The 19,036-nt window shown below is 43.4% G+C and overlaps 1 protein-coding gene across 3 annotated transcripts in view; it reads left to right on the top strand.

Moving 5' to 3' along the window:
- MAPRE2 (microtubule associated protein RP/EB family member 2) overlaps positions 1-19,036 on the top strand; it is a 1,024,543-nt gene that overhangs the window by 467,637 nt on the left and 537,870 nt on the right. The window contains exon 4 of one of the 3 annotated variants that reach the window (XM_078687331.1): positions 14,126-14,286. The exons of the other annotated variants lie outside the window; for them this stretch is intronic. The gene's annotated coding sequence lies outside the window, so the exon portion shown is untranslated. The remainder of the gene's footprint in view (positions 1-14,125; positions 14,287-19,036) is intronic. 3 annotated transcript variants of the gene reach the window in all.

Genomic DNA, 19,036 nt, shown 5'->3' with positions numbered 1-19,036 from the left:
AAGAAAGCCATTGATTGCTGCTGGAGGCGCCTGGAGGTCTCCTCTCTTGAGGTGTGGTGGAAGAGCATTGATTGGTGTGCCTGCCAAGAATGACCAATTTATGTATGAGACCCATGCCTGCCTTCGGAAACACGAGAAAGTACGAGGGGGTGCGCTTCGCTTATCATGTACTGCCTCTGTTAAAATATCGTTTGGTTGAAAGATTGTCGGTGTTCAACGACCGGATCCAGTGAGACAATATTACTTGATAGTTCCGATATATGGATGATGCTGTTTCTACTACAGTTAATAAAATTTGATTATAAAAATACAAATTTAAAAAACAATTAGCTTTCGGGCGTCTCCTGCTTTTTATGTGCCTTCTCAAGGTTCCACAGATGACATTCACACTAATATTCGAGCACTGTCCTCTGGTGAGGTTGTTCCCTGTGTTCTCCAAGCTACACGGTTATGTTGGACTCAGCCGTCTCTGCTTCTGACAGGTACAATTGATAAAGCTTTTTGCTGTAGTTGCTTAAGGTATCACTTACCTGTAAATCTAATTTGTCACATATTAAGGTTGTACACAAAGCATCAAAAAAGTGTTCCAAACGTGTAGTATTCTCTTGTTTATGTATGCCTTCTGCATTACAGTTTTCAAAGTCTTCGCCCAGACCATAACATCTTTCCATTCCTTAGACATGTCAATTTTGGATTGTCAGTTAGCAGCATGTATGACTTTGCGGCACTCAAATGTTGCAGTTGATTTTATTCTTCTTTGAGATTACAGTGTGCTTCTCCTGTGCCCCTGACTGAGTACACTTGTGAATCTGTATAACCATCTAGGGGTCCTGTCTATGGAACCAGTACATATCTATTTGCGGTGGTAAAGAACCTCCCACTGTTTCTTCTCTAGTATGTTATAGTTTTGTTAAAAAAATTAAATACGTCTTTTCGTATTCTAGGGAGTTGTTTAGTTAATCGTTTAATTTGTTTATCCCAAGCACACACCAGTCCTTGGTTGTCTCTGGCTTCTATTCGGAGTAATAAAGTGAAGGAGTACAATGAAAAATCTTATGAATACGTAGAAGTTGTATTGTTCAATTTTTTTTAAATAAAGCTATAATTTAACATAGAAGAAAGATTGGTAGATTACATTCTGTTTCCCAGATGTAAATCTGCCTGCTCCAGTAGTAATAGTTTAGCCTGAACGGTCAAGCCACATCCCTTCTTAACAGACACAATCAACCCCACAGCAATTTCATCATTGGTGGGCCTCATGAGTGAGGTACAGCTTGAGTCCTATGGCACAGTTGTAAACTTACATGGTCAATTTTGCCCGGACAGTTACGGGCAATCAGTGTGGTAGTGTAGAAAAAGATATAGGCTAGCTTGGTTTACCATCCAAGAGCCCTCAATTGTATTTTCATTGTCCACTATATTTTTGGTATTAAACATAATTTCATATTATGAGTTCCCATTATTCCTTTTTATTAAACTGAGGGTCAGGGTTTGCTGGTGTGGCTTAGCTTTATCAAAGAGATTGTAGCCTTTTTGTTGAGCTAATAGCTTGTTTCTATAAAAAAACATCTGCATAATGTGTGGTGATGCTTCTCATTACAATTGTATGTATAGATAGAGATTGAGGAGTCCCAGTAGGACAGAGTTGTCAAACTTCTGAGCAGTTAATGCTGTTTTAAGTCTGGAGGACACACCACCATCGCTGTGGTGATCTGTTAACCACAAGTTTGATCCTGACAAGGCAAACCCAGCCTTCTATCCTTTCAAGGTCTGGTAGTTGACTACCATGAGTAAAGTACTTTTAACATTTGGAATTTACAGCTTTTAGCAATGGCAAAAATCGGCCAGAACGGGACGAGGTCTGCAGAAACTTTTACATTCTAAACCTTTTGCCATGGTCTGTGCTCGCCCTGGAGTAGGGTCGCTCATTCTACATTGATGGTTCGGCATTGACATGCTATCTACGTTCACTTATTGCAGTGTCCCATTTGATAGTAAGATTTTTTGGAAGCATTTGAGGGACTGCAGAGTGACCCAAATTAAACAAGCAAATGCCTCTTTATTTAAGTTTGCTGCAAAGTTAGGGGCTATGTCTAAGGATGCCGCACTTACTATAAAACAAGACCGGTCCCAGTTGCCTCTTATGGTGCCGGGGTGTGGGGTTATACACGATGCCCTGAACTACAAATATGTGAGAATAGGTTCCTGTCAGGTTGCTGTCACTTCTGAATAGCGTGGAACTGCAGTTGTACATGAAGAACTTGGTATGCGTTATTTTGAGGGATACATTAAAACTGGTGCCCACATTACTTTTGCGCTCAGTCTGGTCCAGACCAGAAGCGGTCCTGACCCAGGCAGGGATCCCTGCCTGCCTCAGATTAGCAGGGGCCAACAGAATTAAATGGCTTGTACAAATCATTGAAGACCTGTCTGGAATCAATAGGACGGACCTTCTTGTTAATCCTCTGTGCATTATTAGGACTGATAAACCTATGGTAAGAGATGCGCTCCTAAGGTCTGCAGTCGAGAGCAGATGGGCGATTGATATGAAAAAGAGGTTAGTGGAGCTATACATTCCTCTTAGTATGACCATAGGCATTGAACCATAGTTGCTTAAAATACCTCACAAACAAAAGTTCTATCTGGTTAGATTTAGGCCCAGATTAGAGCATTCTCTGGTGTCTTATCCATCCAGTGTATTCACTGACAAAGATCTGTCCTTATGCCCTTGCTATTCAAGTGCGCCCCAGTCACAACTCCATTTTTTGTCTGATTTGTACAAAGCATAGTGTATTAGTATTCTTAGACCATTACTAAAAATCTTAAACATCCGGAAATGCAAAGAGGCACTGTGGTTGTTCCAGACAGATGAGGTCAGTTACACAGTCTACAGGTCTTTAGCTGCTGTGGTTAAGGTCAGGAGAATTGTTGGGAAGTAGCGCTATTGTATCGTTTTACACAAAGGATGTTTTTGTTTATTTGTACTGAATTTTATTGTATTTAAATATGTACTGTTTTTAATGTTAGTTTTAATACTATAGTTATTTTAATTGCAAGCAAAACAATGGATAACTAATTTATGAACGTGGTGTCTTTGCAATTTTCTGTCTTATTTAATTGCTTTTATGGTTTGCAAAAAACTGAAGAAAGTCTATTGAACTGAGTAAAGTAATTTTATCATTTGTTATTTACAGCACTTAGAAATTTAAAAAATGAGGTGTGATGTGCCATATAAAAATCAAGTAATTATAAAGAGCTGGCAGACTGAATTGTGCCACTCTTTGTAGATGGCTGAGTTACTGGGATTGGATTTGTTGAGAATTGTTTATGTTAGAAACAAGAGTTGGTAAATGATCTTTTTGTTGCACCAGTGGTTCTGTTGGTGTTAAAACCTGTTTTAAAGAAGATTAGTGCATCTCATTATGTTGGTGCTGAAGAAGGTATTACAAAATTGAAAAATAAAGTCGTAGAGAGGGCTGATAACACAGGGGACCCAAACACCCCAACTCCCTAGATTTTGGAGTGGCATCCCCGTAAGAAGCAAGATGTTCCTTCCTTCATCTTTTATTCCATGTCGCAATGTAAGAACGAAAGCAGAACTTCCCTGGATAGACTGATTACTATGCAGTGATAAGTCACCATCAAGATATTCGCGCTAAATTATATGTTTTCTTTCCTTTAAGAGGTGCATGTTCAAGGCTCAGCAAAGGGGTCCATCGTGCATGCCACGGTTAGAAGATACATAATTGTAACAATATCTGCAGTAACCAGCCTCTGATTACTTTCTTTACGAAAGTGTAAATGACTTCAACGTTACAAAAGTAACTGACCATTTTAGAAGGAAAACTCGAATCCTCCTTGAAAAACGTTCTGTGTTACGAGGGATGTGTACCCAAGGATCACCTGAGGACACTGTAATCCGATGACAAAGAGCCCTGTCCACTCCATCATGCCAAAACCTTACCAGGGCCTGTGCAGGTCCTGCTGCTTAGACCAAACTTGCACCTATTTTTCGATATAGCGCTTTGTACCACAGTTTTGCCATCTGTAAACGCAGTGAATAACCGGTATTACCAGTACTCAATAATAATAGTACTAAGCCGGCCACAGTAGTCACCATTGAAGTCCGAAAGGTGCACAGAGCCTGTTGTCAGTATGTTTGACCATGGCGACAAGACAGTCACCTCTCTTCATGAGCCTGCCTTCATCTAGCTGTAACAAACACAATACGATGATGGACGGAGCGCTGAAACTCTTCAGACACTCACCCCCAATCACTATTGGATATGGGTTGAATCCATCACCGTTCTTTAGTCCAGTTCAGACAAAGCCATATGCAAATCAGTCTTGAACCTGTTCCTCATGGGAACAGTCCAGCCCGAACTGCCAAGCCAGGTCTTCCCTGGACCGGAAACAAACATCCTGGAACGGGTTTCGGGGTAACACCCCTCATCAGCCAGGCTAGCTTGAATCCAGTGGCAAAGTGAGCAAAAGACCCACGTATTGCCAAGATGTGGGACCTGTGCTCTACATGCCACTGGAGTCAAGCTAGCCTGTCTGATGAGGGGTGAAACCCTGAAACCAGTTCCAGGATTAACCCTGGGCGTAGTTCACGAAGTAGCTCTTTAGAAGCTACGCAAGGTGCACTTCGCACTACGCGTAGCACTACGTGAACTGCGTAGTACCCTGTTTGCGATGATTGCACAGTGCCGGATGCTTGTCCGCTCTGTGCAATCATTGAAAACCGCATCTTGCACAGTGCGAGATGTCTTTTACTGCCGCTCGAATAGATTTTTACTTGAGTAGCAGCTTCCTCAACGCGGACTGGTAGTTTCCCATCGCAAGCGGTCGCGAGCATACGCGACCACTCGCAATGAGAAACCTGACCTCCCCGCGTTGAGAAGCTCACTGGGAGGTTTATTTTCCACGCTCGCGATCAGCAACTTGATTTTGCTGATCCCGAACGAGGAAAAAGTCTCACCGGGATGTAATTTTTCTTGCTCGCGGTCGCCAACTTGACGTTGAGGACCGCGAGCAAGCAAAAAATGACTGCTGCACTATGCTATGCTACGTTTGTTTCCACTGTGCTACATGCAATTCGCGTAGTGCGAAGTAGCGCAAACTTCGCAAACTACGCGAGCGTAGCCTAGTGCTTTGCCCAGGGTTACCCAGGATGCTTGTTTCCGGTCCAGGAAGGACCTGGCTTGGCAATTCAGGCTGGACTTTTCCCATAGGGAGCAGGGTCAAGACTGATTTGTGTATGGCTGGGTTTAAACTAGAATGGCATGTGGAGCAAAAAAAACGATGGTTTTGGGCTCATTTCTCCGTACTGGGGTGAATGTATGACATTGTTCAACTTTCTGTCCACCAATTTTAATTTTGCATTCATCGTGCCGTAGCTCATGTCTGCTCTTTTCACAGATATTGCATCTACTGTTTACAGAAAGCTTTTGTGACGCCATCCTGGCATGCCATTCTTTGGTTTGTATGGAAGTGTCTCACAATCACTGGAGCCTGTTCAGGGAGTAAATACTAGGGTCCTTCCTCGTCTGGAACATTAGACAATGCTCGCTAGTAATTGTGAGGATGCTGTCCTCTTCTTTTAGTCATAAGGCGTGCTAGTTGGCTCAGTGAGTTAAATGGCCGCTGTTAATATTGGTATGTGCCCTGCACGTTAAGAGCTCATATCATCCCCAGAGGACCAGCTCCACATTTCTTTCATCTTCCCAAGTTCCATGGTTGCTGTATAAGGTACCGAGAAACTTTCAAATACACATTTACAGCGCTTGCAAGCAGCAAAAAGAACAGTATTGAACAATATAAAAGCGAATTATATTATTTTTATCTTCATAACCTGCTCCGCCCGCTTGACCCCCAGTTGCAGGGTTCTGATGTCCACAGTGACTGGCATTGCGCTTGGTAAGACAACAAAATACATACATCAGTAATGGGAACGAAAGGATGCCCATTAGCATTGGGCGCATGACATCAAAAAAGTGTCATATGCTAGGTACCCTTTGCCACAAATACTACTGAAAACAAAAAATATATATTTCTGGACTGCTGCTGCTGAAATGTTAAAATTATGGCCTTGCTATTGCTGATGAAGAAGGAGGAATGGCAGTGCTTTTTTGGAAAATGTATTGTCGGCTTAGCCTTTTGTACAATATGGCCATCACCTAGCAAAGCACCCTGATGTCAGGAATAGGAAGACATATTGTTGGTGAGCTTTTCTTGGCATGTCTTTGCACATGTCAGTCAAGAAGCGCTGTGTGTCTTCTGGTAATTGATGCTTTCAGTACCCCTGTCATGGTGATTGGTCTTAAGAGCTGTGATAACAGCAGTATGGTTTCTAATGGCGCCCCACCGTTAATAGAAGCACTTCTTGCATCCATTTTGCGGGAATGCCCAGAGAGGATAAGTGACCATTTAGGCCTCGCAAGCAGCAGTGGTGCAGTTTATCTGTTCCATTTAGCATCTCCCTATGCACTCACTTTTGTATTATACTCCCTTGTATGTTTGATTTTATTTCGATGTATTTATTGCCTTCAATATTTCTTTTATTGTGGTAGAAGAAGTACGTGAAGCGACAGAAAGCAAACAGAGCAAACATTAGAAATGCCAAAAGGTCTGGCCTTGGCAAGTGTCCATTTTCGTGTTAATATTCCTTTTAGAACTATGTAAGATCTACAAATGGGCAAACAAATAAAAAAATAGAAGGGTGGCTCAACAGATCAACTATACCAGCCCTAACACTAAGGTACACTCTTTTACAGTTGACTGCGCATGTGTGATTCAGCAAAACGCCATCTCTCACAATGCAAAACAGCCAGAGGATTAAAAGGGCTTACCCACTGTCCCATGATTTATTCTACTCTGAGTGGAATCAAAATGTGAATTACATCTGAACAGACCAATGGATGAAGAGGGGTGACCGAATGTTACTATATATATGTACTAGCAGCCCGTCCCGACGTTGTCCGGGTATGAAATAGAATGTGTGTATTTGGCAAGGGCAATTTATTTTAAAATCTCGCGGTAGACAACATTTTTTGTTTCATTAGAATAGGGACGGAGAAGGCCCAGCTGAAGCCCTGGTTGATGTTAGCAGGCGCATGTAATTGGTGTAGTGATCCGCTGTCTGAGCCCGGCTACAGCCCTGGTTGATGTTAGCAGGCACGTGTAATGTCGTTGAATGAGAGAGTTATCAGCCGCAGGTAAATCCGTTTAATGAGAGAGTTCAGTGACAGCGAGTAGGAGAGGCTGCAGTAATTGTCCCCGCAGACACGCTCATTTGCGTGTTCCCCCGCTTGAGGCCCAGATGCAGGCCTGTTTGATGTTAGCAGGCGCGTGTAATTAGTGTACTGATCCGCCGCCTGAGCCCGGCTAGAGCCCTGGTTGATGGTAGCAGGCGCGTCTAATTTCAGTTCAGTAACAGCGCGCAGGAGAGGCTGCAGAAATGTTACTTACCAGGCCTCCAGCTGAACGCGTTTGTCATGCCCCCAGCACACGGCCACAGCAGACGATCTTCTGATTAATGTACGACCCACATGACATGAAGGGCGAAACGTAGCAAACGCCCCCAGCGTTTCTCACGCCCCCAGCGGGCCCCTTGATGCGGCGCAGTTGCGGTCACATGGCATGAAGGCTGGACACACGCCCCCAGCGTTTCTCACGCCCCCAGCGTGTCACGCCCCCACCTCTTGATGCTGCGCAGCAACGTAATTGGCGCTTGTATGTACGACTCACATGGTATGAAGGGCGGACACACGCCCACAGCATTTGTCACGCCCCCAGCGTTTGTCACGCCCCCCAGCACACGCCCACAGCCCACGATGTGATGGCCGTACCACACGCCCCCAGCCTTAGTCACGCCCCCAGCCCACGCCCACAGCACAGCGCAGACACGCCCACAAGGGACTACTTTGCTGGCACGGTTCTTTTACCTTTTAAATGTATATAGTGTCCTACGGTACAATTGTATGTCTTGCACTGTATGATTGTGATGAACACCACTGTTTATTGAAAAGTTAATAAAAACAATTTAAAAAAAAATGTATATGGTGGCCATCTGCATAGCCCATGTCCTTTTGCTGCAACTGCCCTTTCCAACGCTGTATTGGGTGTTGTGATTGGTGCTGTGGTTACTGAGATTACCCATCTCAGAGGTTTGGGCTCTCTCTTTATAATATTAGTATGGATGTATGTACAACTTTTATTGTGATTATTTAGAAAATATGAGGGTAGCAAGACAGCTAAAGCTGTCCGTGGGCCAAAACAAAAACTCTACTGATTCGATTAGATGGGGCTGGGACGTTGTTGTTTAGCAGCAGGGATTGTACGCTGTGCTTGGACACACACTCATCAAGGTGTTACATGAAGGTGTTTGCGTTAGGAAAAAAAGATGAGAACCAGGGAAAATATACAGTTTTTCAAAGAGTAAAGCAATGTATGTCTCATTTCCACCAGTGGTAAGGCTATTTATTGGAGTTTCTCTCAGCACGTTTACATTCCCGCCACAGTTAAAATGGGGGATTAAGTAGGCAAGAGCCAGCACCAAACTGTTGTGGATAATAAAGCTTAGAAACGGCTTCAACTTCGGAAGAAGTTTATTCTTAGGATATACCCCAAACGATCCCCTGCCAGACGCAGCTGGCTTAACTGTCACTCCAACCAGAAGTGACCTCACCAGATAGAACATTAGGTACATCATGGAAGAGCGTCATGCAGCCAAACATGAAACGCTCTAATACAATATAACAATATCCTTCTTTTAGAAACATTAAAAAAAGCAGGCACTGTGCCTGCAGGGGATACAGAAGAACATGGGAAGGGGACAATACAACTGCATTTCAATCCCTACCAGGACTATAACTTATTCAAAGCAGGTTCTGAACCAGGCATGCAGCCAACAGCAGGCTGAAAAGAACAGGTACCTTTCAACCCTCACTTATCTCATTTATTGGCCTCTTGTGAATCAGCATCTGTTACCATTCCTCCCATCTTTCAGGGAACTTGTGAATCAGTGAGTATCTTTCAGCTCCCACTTTTTCCACTCGCACTCCATTCACAGTCGGGTGAACGGTGCTCATGTTTGCCCCGCAGCAAGAATAGCCCACCTGCCATTACACTCAAACTACAGTCACCTCCCAGCAAAGCCTTACATTTTGTGTCCATTACACAAATACCAGTGTACCTGCACTTGCACTCAGTACACACTAAGGAGCTCATTTACAAGCCCCTTGTGCCGCCACTGCATCACTTTTTGTTTACACAGCAGTGGCACAATCAGTGCACCACACTGCCATATCTACAAACTGACTCATTGGGTCCAACATGTCAGTTTGTGTAGGCCTGCGTCACATTATACTTTCTCCAGGTAAAACGTATGCAGGATAGGCATTCCCAGGCAAAAAAGCCACGTAGAACTGATGCAGTGAAATTTACAACATTTCAGTGCGTCGCTCAACAACTTCAGTGCATCAAAATCCTTACGTCTGCTCAGACTTGATATAAGGAATGACGCAGGGCTTTTACAATGGGATTCACCTATGTGTTCTGACACATTGCTGGAGTTGCCTCAGTTTTACGACCAACTCCAGCAATGTGTCACTTTTGCTCCAACAAATGTGTCAGAATTTTTGATACATCTGTTAATCCTTGTGCCATGGAGCCCTGTATTGTAAATACAGCGCCTCCATAGTGTTGCAAGGACATTTGGCGCAGGCGCAAGGAAACTGACACATCAATGCTGATGCGTCAGTTTCTTGTAAATGAGAGCCTCAGCCCCTAGCAAGAACCATGCTCTAGTGCAAACCCTTCACATCTTTCAGGGCATCTTGTGAATCTCCTGAAGAACCACCCTGCCAATCTTGAGGGGGATGTAGTGACGCAGCGGGTATCAAGGCAGAGCACAACAAGAAATACATAGACTGTAAGGCAACACTGCACCCATGTGAAGCACAGAGGAGCAGTCACAGCATTCAGGCGCAGTAGGTAAGGAAAAGTGCCAGGTGTTTTTAACACACAAATCGGATAAACTAAAAAAAAACTACTGATGTGCAGGATAGTGTGGTGAACAATAACAAGATGAATGTAACAGCATCATTTTAGATCGACCCTGGGCAGCACATGCGCTGCTCCGTGATTCATGCTGTATTGAGGTAGGGACTTGAAGCGCTGCCCATTCTCAGCCCATATTTTTCATTGGCTAGTGTCATTGTCGACTGTAAACTGTGGCTGTTCATTGGTCAAAAGGCTTAGTAGTCCCTCCTTAGTACCGCCTTGTCTCATTTTGTAACCTCCCATGGCGACACACCCTTTTACATGTGTTGTTACTCGGTAGACTTTAATTACAGCCTCCAAGGACTATTTATTCCAATGGTTCTCACCGCCTGCTGTTGCAGGCAAGACGCGTTGTCTCCTAACACTTTATTATTCTGTTTTTTTAGTAGCACGGCACACCAAAGTGGCGGCCGTGCCTTTGTTTTATTTGCGGTGCTGACGTCAGCTGCATGTTTTTTCCCCTTTTTTATTCACAGTTTTTTGTTTTGTCTAGAAACGCCCCGTGCCGCGCTTTCATATTAATAGAGGTCACGCCCCTTTCTTTAGAAGAGCCGCGTAAATTAAAAGATCCACAGCAGCTATTAAAGTGAACCGCGGCATGGGTGCTTTTACAAACAAAAGCATTTGTTTGTCAACTTTTACTTTAATGGCGGCCATCTGCAGACCTTTCTTTTGACGTCGCTTGTCTAAAGAAAGGGGCGTGGTCTCTATTAACGTAAAAGCGCGGCATAAGCACTTTTAAAAACAAAGTATTTACAATGCAGTAGGTCTCACATTTGCAAGAGTTTAAACTATTGTCATTTAAAATGTCAATAGCTGAACCTCTCGTAAATGCGAGACCTGTTGCATTGCAAATGTTTGTTGGGGGGGTTATATAGCACGAACTGGACCCGAAGTATCAGAGCGCTCTACATGAGCACCAGTTGCGTTACAGACTGACACTTTTTGTTAGGCACGGGGAGATTAAGTAATTTTCCCAGAAACACATATGTTGAACGTCCCTGCCGAGACTCAAACCCTGTTCCCCAGCTTCGAGGTCGACCACTCTAGCTGTTCTCACGAGACTCTGGGCCCCAGTTAGCATCTCAGGGATAGCAAATGGCTTCTTTGCCTATTGTCAGCCGCACCAGCTCTATTTAGCCTCCAGCTGAATTTTTTTCATGTCTTTTGGTCCCATGTATTGTTTCATCTCTTTTCATCAGCATTTTGCTCTTAAAGGTTTGCCTCAACCCTCCCTACAGGAGACCTTTTTAGGTCTCGTGGCGTTGAACAGCGCGTAAACGCTGTCTCGCCAGAGATCTATTGTTGCTGGGTCTGCTTCCCAGGAGACAGCACCTGGCCGCGCGCATTTCCTCTCCAAGGAGGCGATTTCAGCGGGCCACGCGCACGCGAACGCGCTCGCTGTGGCCAGCTGCTGTCTCCTGGGAAGCTACAACACCACACACGCATGTGCATTCACACAGACACACACACACACACACGAGCGCCCATGTACGCACGTACATACAGACCCCCCCCACACATACACACGCGCGCGCACACACACACGAGTGCCCCCCCTCCCCCCACCCCCGTCGCCCACAGACACACACACAAGTTCACCAAGACCCCCCCAGCCCTTTTTAACTTACCGGGCCAATCTCGGGGGACTCCACCGCTGCGGCTCTTGCCAGCTCCTTTCCCGGGGCTCCCTCTTGGTCAAGGGAGCCCCGCAACACTTGCGTAACCTCCTGCTGGCGGCCCCGGGCTCTCCACCTCTCACAGGAGCCCCGGGCCGCGATACGCATTTACTCCGCCTGCCTCCTCTTCCGGTCCGGACGCGGCCCCTCCCCCGCCACAGGCGACATTGCCTGACTTCCGGTGCGTGCGCCAATGGAGACACAAGACTGCAGAAAGGTGTGTTTTGAAGGAAGTTCATGTTACCCTTATTTTCCAGTCTTTTCATTGTCAAGTAATGTAGCGGTATTTGTTAGGGATAACAATGTGAATTTAGTTTCAACGGAGGCTGCATAAAGAATGTAGCTTTGTATTTTTCTTCATGCCCAGTACCAAACAATACACTTCCTGTATTCCAGTCCAGAGGCTAAGATTATTGTGTATCCAAATGCAGTGTTGTCAAAGTTGTTTTTTTTTAGAATTATAATTAGTTATTTGTGAAAGTCGAAGGATACAGGCTTTACATTGTTTTTTAAGCCATTATATTATGGTGAATGCTTAGCTGTAAAAGCATTTTTTTGAAACAGAAACGCAAATACCTTTTCCACAGCACCTCCCGATATAGAATTAAAAAACTGTACTCTGTGTGCCACAATGGCTTCACCTGGTAGCGAAGAACAACACTTTCTGAGACGATATGTCCACAATCTGTAAGTTGTAGCAAACTTTTGTGATCAACCTACCAGACCATATTAAAAAAACATTTTCTGGTTCGAGAGGGTTTGGATGCCTAAGAAGGGACTATAAATTAGGGCCTGGACTTCGTAAGTACAGCCACACATAACCCACACACACAACCACTCACACGCACACGCACAACCCCACACCCCCCACACACACACACAACCCACACCACCCCCCCACACACACACACACATCCACACACACACACCCACACACACCCACACACACACCCACACACACACCCACACACAGACACCCACACACACACCCACACACAACCCACACACAACCCACCCACACACACACCCACACACAACCCACCCACACACACACACACACCCACACACATCCACCCCCAGATAATGTACGTATGTTTATATGGATCTGAAGAAAACCCACATGGTTGGCAACAAAGCATGAATAGGAGATTTGCACATTTGTGATATTACATTTTATATATTTACAATCACGTTACATTGCACACATATTTACAATTTTATGCACAGGGAGGTCAAATAATTTGCCCAGAATCATGATTTTATCTTTTTTAATTAAAATTGGCACAACTGCAGCCGCACTTTATCTTCGGCAGCTGCGTGCCTTTGGTGCCTGGTGACATTCTTACCGAAAACTAACTCCCTTAGAGCCAGCCTTTTACTGGTAAGCATGGCACCTAATTTACAAAAGATATTTACAAAATCTTAAGCTATTGTCATTATAAATTATAATAACTTTTATTTAAGTATTAATTATTTAAAAAAATTAAAAGCCATTGTTATTTGTAATATCAATACATCTAAGTCACGTAAATACAACACAAATTGCAATAGAAATGCTATAGGTGTCACATTTGCGAAAGTTAAAAATATTGGCATTGTCATACACAATACTAATAACTCAAACTGTAATGCTGCGAGACCTATTGCATTGTAAATGCTTGTTTCTGTCAGACATGGGTGAAAGTCAGTCACTAGCACTTTGTGATCATTTATAAGTTAGTTTTTAACTGTGCATCAATGCCACTGTACAGGGTTATCATTAGGGTTGATTTACACGAACACACAAATGTTCTTTTTGGCACGAAAATTATCCTTAGAAGATGAAACCAAAATTAGGTTTAACACGAGTGTCGTGTTGCATGAAAACAGATTGCACTGCGGTAAAGAATGTATAAAAAACTTTTTACTGATGTCAGTATTTAGGTAATCAGACACTGGCGTAAAATCAGAAGCACGTGTGATTGTGAAAGAGGCACAGGGCAGACAAAAGATGTCTGAGAGCCATTACAGGAGCCTGGACTGCATCTTGTTCCCTGATCCCCTTGGGTTGGGGTTGGGGGTAGGTTTGGCTTTCCCATAACTCCTCTCACTGAACAACAAATCCCGTCATCGTCACTGGCGGACATGGGGGACTTGTCCCTAGCCAACTGGGCTAATATTTTTTCTAGCTTTTCCACTGGCACATTGATCTTTTCATTTTATATTTCGCAAGTTGGTGTAGCCTACAACAATTGTTGGGATCGTAAGCAGTTTTGGGGTCACAGTAGAGACGAGTTTTGCCCCCCCCCCCCCCGCCCCTTCTCTGTAAAACTTTGAGTTAATTGCCCATTTCTAGCTTTCTTATTGCCAAACATTATTGATTTCTAATGTTAAACTTTCAGAAACGGGGCATGCAAAAATAACTGAAAGCCCAAGTTGTCTTGTGTCTGCCGTCCGAATACTACCAAAAGATTGAAGATGCATCAGTGAAGATAATTCGTTCTGCACTTCAAAAACACAATTTATAAACGGAAGTTCACATCTGCAGCAGGTTGCTCCCATTGTAAGTAAGACATTACGAGAGAGATTTCTGGATGTTTAGTGGACTAGTGCATAATATTAATATATAGCGCTTGAAATGTAGCTTTAATTGCTGGATATTAAATAAATCCCCTTCACAACTGCCATTTTCACTGCAGCAGTTAAAATCAAAGCACTGTCCTGATGAAATCTGATGAAATCTGATCATTTTCTCATTAATTCGCTTTGCCTGCTGTGTCAGACATTTTCTCTTTCTATATGTAAGCTTCGCTGGCTAGACAGTGGACAGCTGTGATGAGTACGACAAGTAGAAGGGGATGAGAGACAGCAGAAGTACAGAGCGGCAAAGAGAATGGTATAGTCAGAGATAAGCAGCAGAGGGAGAAAGGAGGTAGAGATAAGCTAGAGAGATAGGTAAGGTAGGGAGAGAGACAGGGGAAAAAGAGAAAGGCAAGGTAGCCAGAAAGTAAGGTACTAAGAGGTAGAAGACGTTGACAGAAAAAGAGAGGTAGCATGATAGCTAAGGTTTAAAAGTGATGGGTATTACAAGACACAATTAACAACTTCGCTGCTGTGGCAATTCCGCCGCAGCACTAGGGGGAGGGGGGCCGCAGGGAGCTCCCATGCTCGTGACGGAACCGCTCCATCACGAGCCTCGGGCGCGCTGTGCTTGTGACGGAGCGGTTCCGTCACGGCCCCGCCCGCTCAATGGAACGTCCAGCGCAGGCGCGAAATCAGAGTCGCGCCGAGCAGGCCGTGACGGAACCGCTCCGTCACCAGCACAGCGCGACCGAGGCTGGTGACGGATCGGTTCCGTCACCAGCATGGAAGGGGTTAAGAATTGACGCTAGGAATACCTTTTATGACTTTATTGAAACCAAAAGCCCCTACTAGTGCACACGGTGTATAATGTTCACTATGAAGACGAATAAGATATTAGCTACGATATTGGCTATCAAACAGAATAATAAAAAATATTGCAACATTATAACAGAATTTCTGCGCATCGATTCTCCAATGTCTTGCTATCACCTATCACCCGCACGCCTTAGTGGAACAGCAGAGGTATTGTTCCATAAGAAGACACCTGTTGTTTCTGTCTCTGCTCTCAACAGATAGGTAGGTCTCAGGCAGGCTGATATGCCTCCCTGAAGACTTGATGTGCCTTGCTTTAGCCTTCAGAAAAGGAAAGGTGATTTCCAGCTTTCATCTACAGGACACTAGACTTGTATTCCCCTGGACGTGCAGATTACTCTAATACCATTTTAATTCAGTTTATGCACCTTACTTAAACTTTATTAGATGTTATGAAAGTAAACAATCGATATAGAAGCCCTAATCCTCATTCACCTACTTATGTTCCCATTTAAACGTGTTTGTTGTTTATATAAAATAATAGGAAATCGAGATGTCAGATTATCCTGAAACAAACAACAAACAAAATATTCAGGCAAGCTGGATTATTGAATTGCAATGAAACAATCATTAAAAGATACCGACTACTGTGCGTTTATAATGGAAAAGTATGTGCATAAAAAAAAAATAAGACTGAAATGCATTGGGTAGTATCTAAATATGAAAAATATGAAGATTATCAGGGAGGTGGGGCTGTAGAGGTAGACAATGTGAGTGGTAGAAATATAGGAGGTTTTAAGAAAGTGGTGGGATAGAGGGAGCTGTACTGACAGACGAGGTGGACATAGTTAAGGGAGAAACATGTGAGGTATAGAGAAAGTTGAGTTGGGTACACACTGATGTATGGGTAGGTAGAGCGAGACAGTAGTAAAATGAGGGGATTGAGGTAGAAGAGTTTAGGTGCAGTAAGGGGGGAGGCAGAAGCATTCTTTTTAAATATAGTCGCCACCAAGTGCCTGAGAGCATGAGATCCAAGGTTAGTCAGGTTGGGCATGCACGCTAACTGTCTGTAAAGCTCATATCCAGCTTTCAAATTCAACAAGCATTGGCATAGCCAATATGTCTCGCTTTTGGGACCTTATAAGTATTTCGTTATGCAGCACAATATTCTTGGTGCAACAGCATCAACTGTTGCATGGGTAAACACTTATAAGGTCCCAAAAGCGAGACCCATTGGCTATGCCAATGCTCGTTAACATAGTAACTGTTGAGTATCAGCTACGTCCTACTCCAAAATAGACAGCTTGCATGTCAACCGACCAGAATGAGAGAGAGGGAGATTTAGAGAGAGAAATTTAGAGAGAGAGAGAGATTTAGAGAGAGAGCTATTTAGAGAGAGAGTTTTAAAGAGTGAGATTTAGAGAGAGAGGGAGAGATATTTAGAGAGAAAGATTTAAGGAGTGAGATTTAGAGAAAGAGATAGATCTAGAGAGAGAGCGATTTAGAGAGAGGGAGAGATTTAGAGAGATAGAGAGAGAAAGAGAGAGAGATTCAGAGATTTCGAGAGAGAGAGAGATTTAGAGAGATGTAGAGAGAGAGAGAATTATAGAGAGATTTATAGAGAGAGAGAAAAAGAGAGAAAGAGAGAGAGAGAGAGGAGAGAGAGAGAGAGAGAGAGAGAGAGAGACCTTGCGCCACTGACAGTGGCTGGTGTAGAAAAAGTAGATTGTGGTGAACTAGTGTGCACAATGTAGCCTGGTTGTGTTGTGATGTAAACAAAAGGCATTGTGATGTACCAATAAACACAATTCACCCAAACTGGGGTATAAAATAAGGGTACTACGATGCACTAGTGAGCACAATGCACCTGGATTGTGGTATATTTCGTACAAAGGTGATTGTGATATACTAGTGAGTTAAATGTACCTTGTCTGTATTGTTATGTAAACAAAGGCCTAATGATACAGCGTGCAAAATGCATCCTGTGGGTGGGTTATTATGAACAAAGGACCTGCGAGTGTACTTTTGTGGACAGTTTACACTGTTTGTAGTAGACGATTCACAACTAATACTCAATATACTACTGATATCATTGGAATTTCTATAAAAACATGGCATTGTGATATACTAAAGAACATAGTACTATTCGATGTGGAGCACAATCAATAAAGACTAGTCTGCCGTACTACCATTCACAAGGCAACGCCATTGAGGTATACTAAGAACAAAGGGTATTGTAATGGCCTGCAGACTCAATGTACCTTGCTTGATACTGTAAGGAAAAATCACAATAATGTTCTAGTATCCAAGAAGCAAATTCACTTTGATGCACTAGTGAATACACTGCACCATGATTGTGATAAATTAACAAAGTGCATTATGATCTACGAATGGGCGTGATTCGCCCAGACTGTAGTGTAGTAGAACATTTTTATTGTTATGCACTAGTGTAGCCTGATGGTGGTAAATTGGAAACACAATGCAGTGTCATGTATTATGCACTATGCTTGTGGTTTTCAATAAATAATGCCAATTGCCGTAAACTGGTGAACATAGTGCATTCTGCTTGTGCTTTTTACAGAGCTCTTTACAGATTAGCGAATCAAAACACTAGAGACACTCCAAGGTTGGTCTCAAATATTATGCATATTTAGATCCAAGCGAAGGCGATAAGGGACATTTTTATAGCACATTGTTACCACTACCCTAGACCTAAACTACCTCTACCTCGAATGCATGCAGACGGTTGTAGGTTGTTGTGATCTATCTATGGAACCATCATGTCATCCTAGTGACCAGCAGAGAAGTGAGTAGGTTATATTGAAGACAATCTGCGAAAACCAACAGTAGCAGGACCCATAAAGAATAGTGGTGTTTTTAAAATCACAAATGATAGGTAGTGGTACGATGCAATACCGTCATGTTAGATGCTACCATTATACTTGTCATCTGGCATATCTAACTATAGTTCTCTTCCAGGGGATCCTCATCAATAGTCATAAGCACTGAATATTCCCGCCCATGTGCGGGACCCCGGAAACAATATAAAAATATATATGTAAAAACACATATATCTCGCTCCACATATATGTATGTACATATATTATTTTTCTCACACCAATGCAGCTCCATAACTGAGGCTAAAACAATGTTAACACATATACATGCACTGCAATTAGTAAGGAAGCCAAAGAAAAAACACATTAGGTCAAATAACCTTTGAACTTTGTGTTTTAATGAGTAGACCACTCATAAATCCTGAAAATTGCTTGTAAATAGACATTGTTAGCCCTCAGGCTGCATTGCAAAACAATAGCATAGAAAATGAAACCATTTTCAACAAAAACTGGCACCGTGCCTTTAAGGCAGCCATGACCCCAGGCTTCCCATCATGCCTCAGGGGTGATAGTTAGGTCAGTTGTTCTTTCTGGCTCCTTCAGTCAGGACCCTGGTGAAACAGCTCCCTTTCTTTTTGACTTTTTGTCAAAAAATATTCTTGTTATCTACAATTTTTTTGCTTTCACTCGACGTCTTTTTGACTTATAGTGTTACTTCTACCTTTTTTAGGCTTAAAAAAGGTAATTTTTCTGTCAGAGATGCCTTCACTCTTTGACAAGTGCCCTTCATGTGGAAGGAAGATGGCCAAGACTGACACTCATTCAGTGTGTATCCTGTGCCTACCAGACTCTCACTCATCGAAAACCTGTGAACACTGCCAGGTTTTATCATCCAGAACTCTGAAAGAACGTGAGAGAATTCGTGTTTATGGGCTTTCTGAGAGAGGAAGATCTCCCAAGAAGCAGAAAAGTCGGAAGACGCGGTCGACGTCGAAAGAAGCCCCGACTGGTTCACATTCGGCGTCGAGATCGGCGTTGGAGAAGCAGTCGACGGCGACGAAGAAGATGTCTTCAGCGTCA

Source organism: Lissotriton helveticus, chromosome 4_1, assembly GCF_964261635.1.
Source record: "Lissotriton helveticus chromosome 4_1, aLisHel1.1, whole genome shotgun sequence".
In the NCBI taxonomy this organism is placed as follows: Eukaryota; Metazoa; Chordata; class Amphibia; order Caudata; family Salamandridae; genus Lissotriton; species Lissotriton helveticus.
Note: the sequence above shows the minus strand (reverse complement) of the source record. Positions and strands in the feature narration are given on the sequence as shown.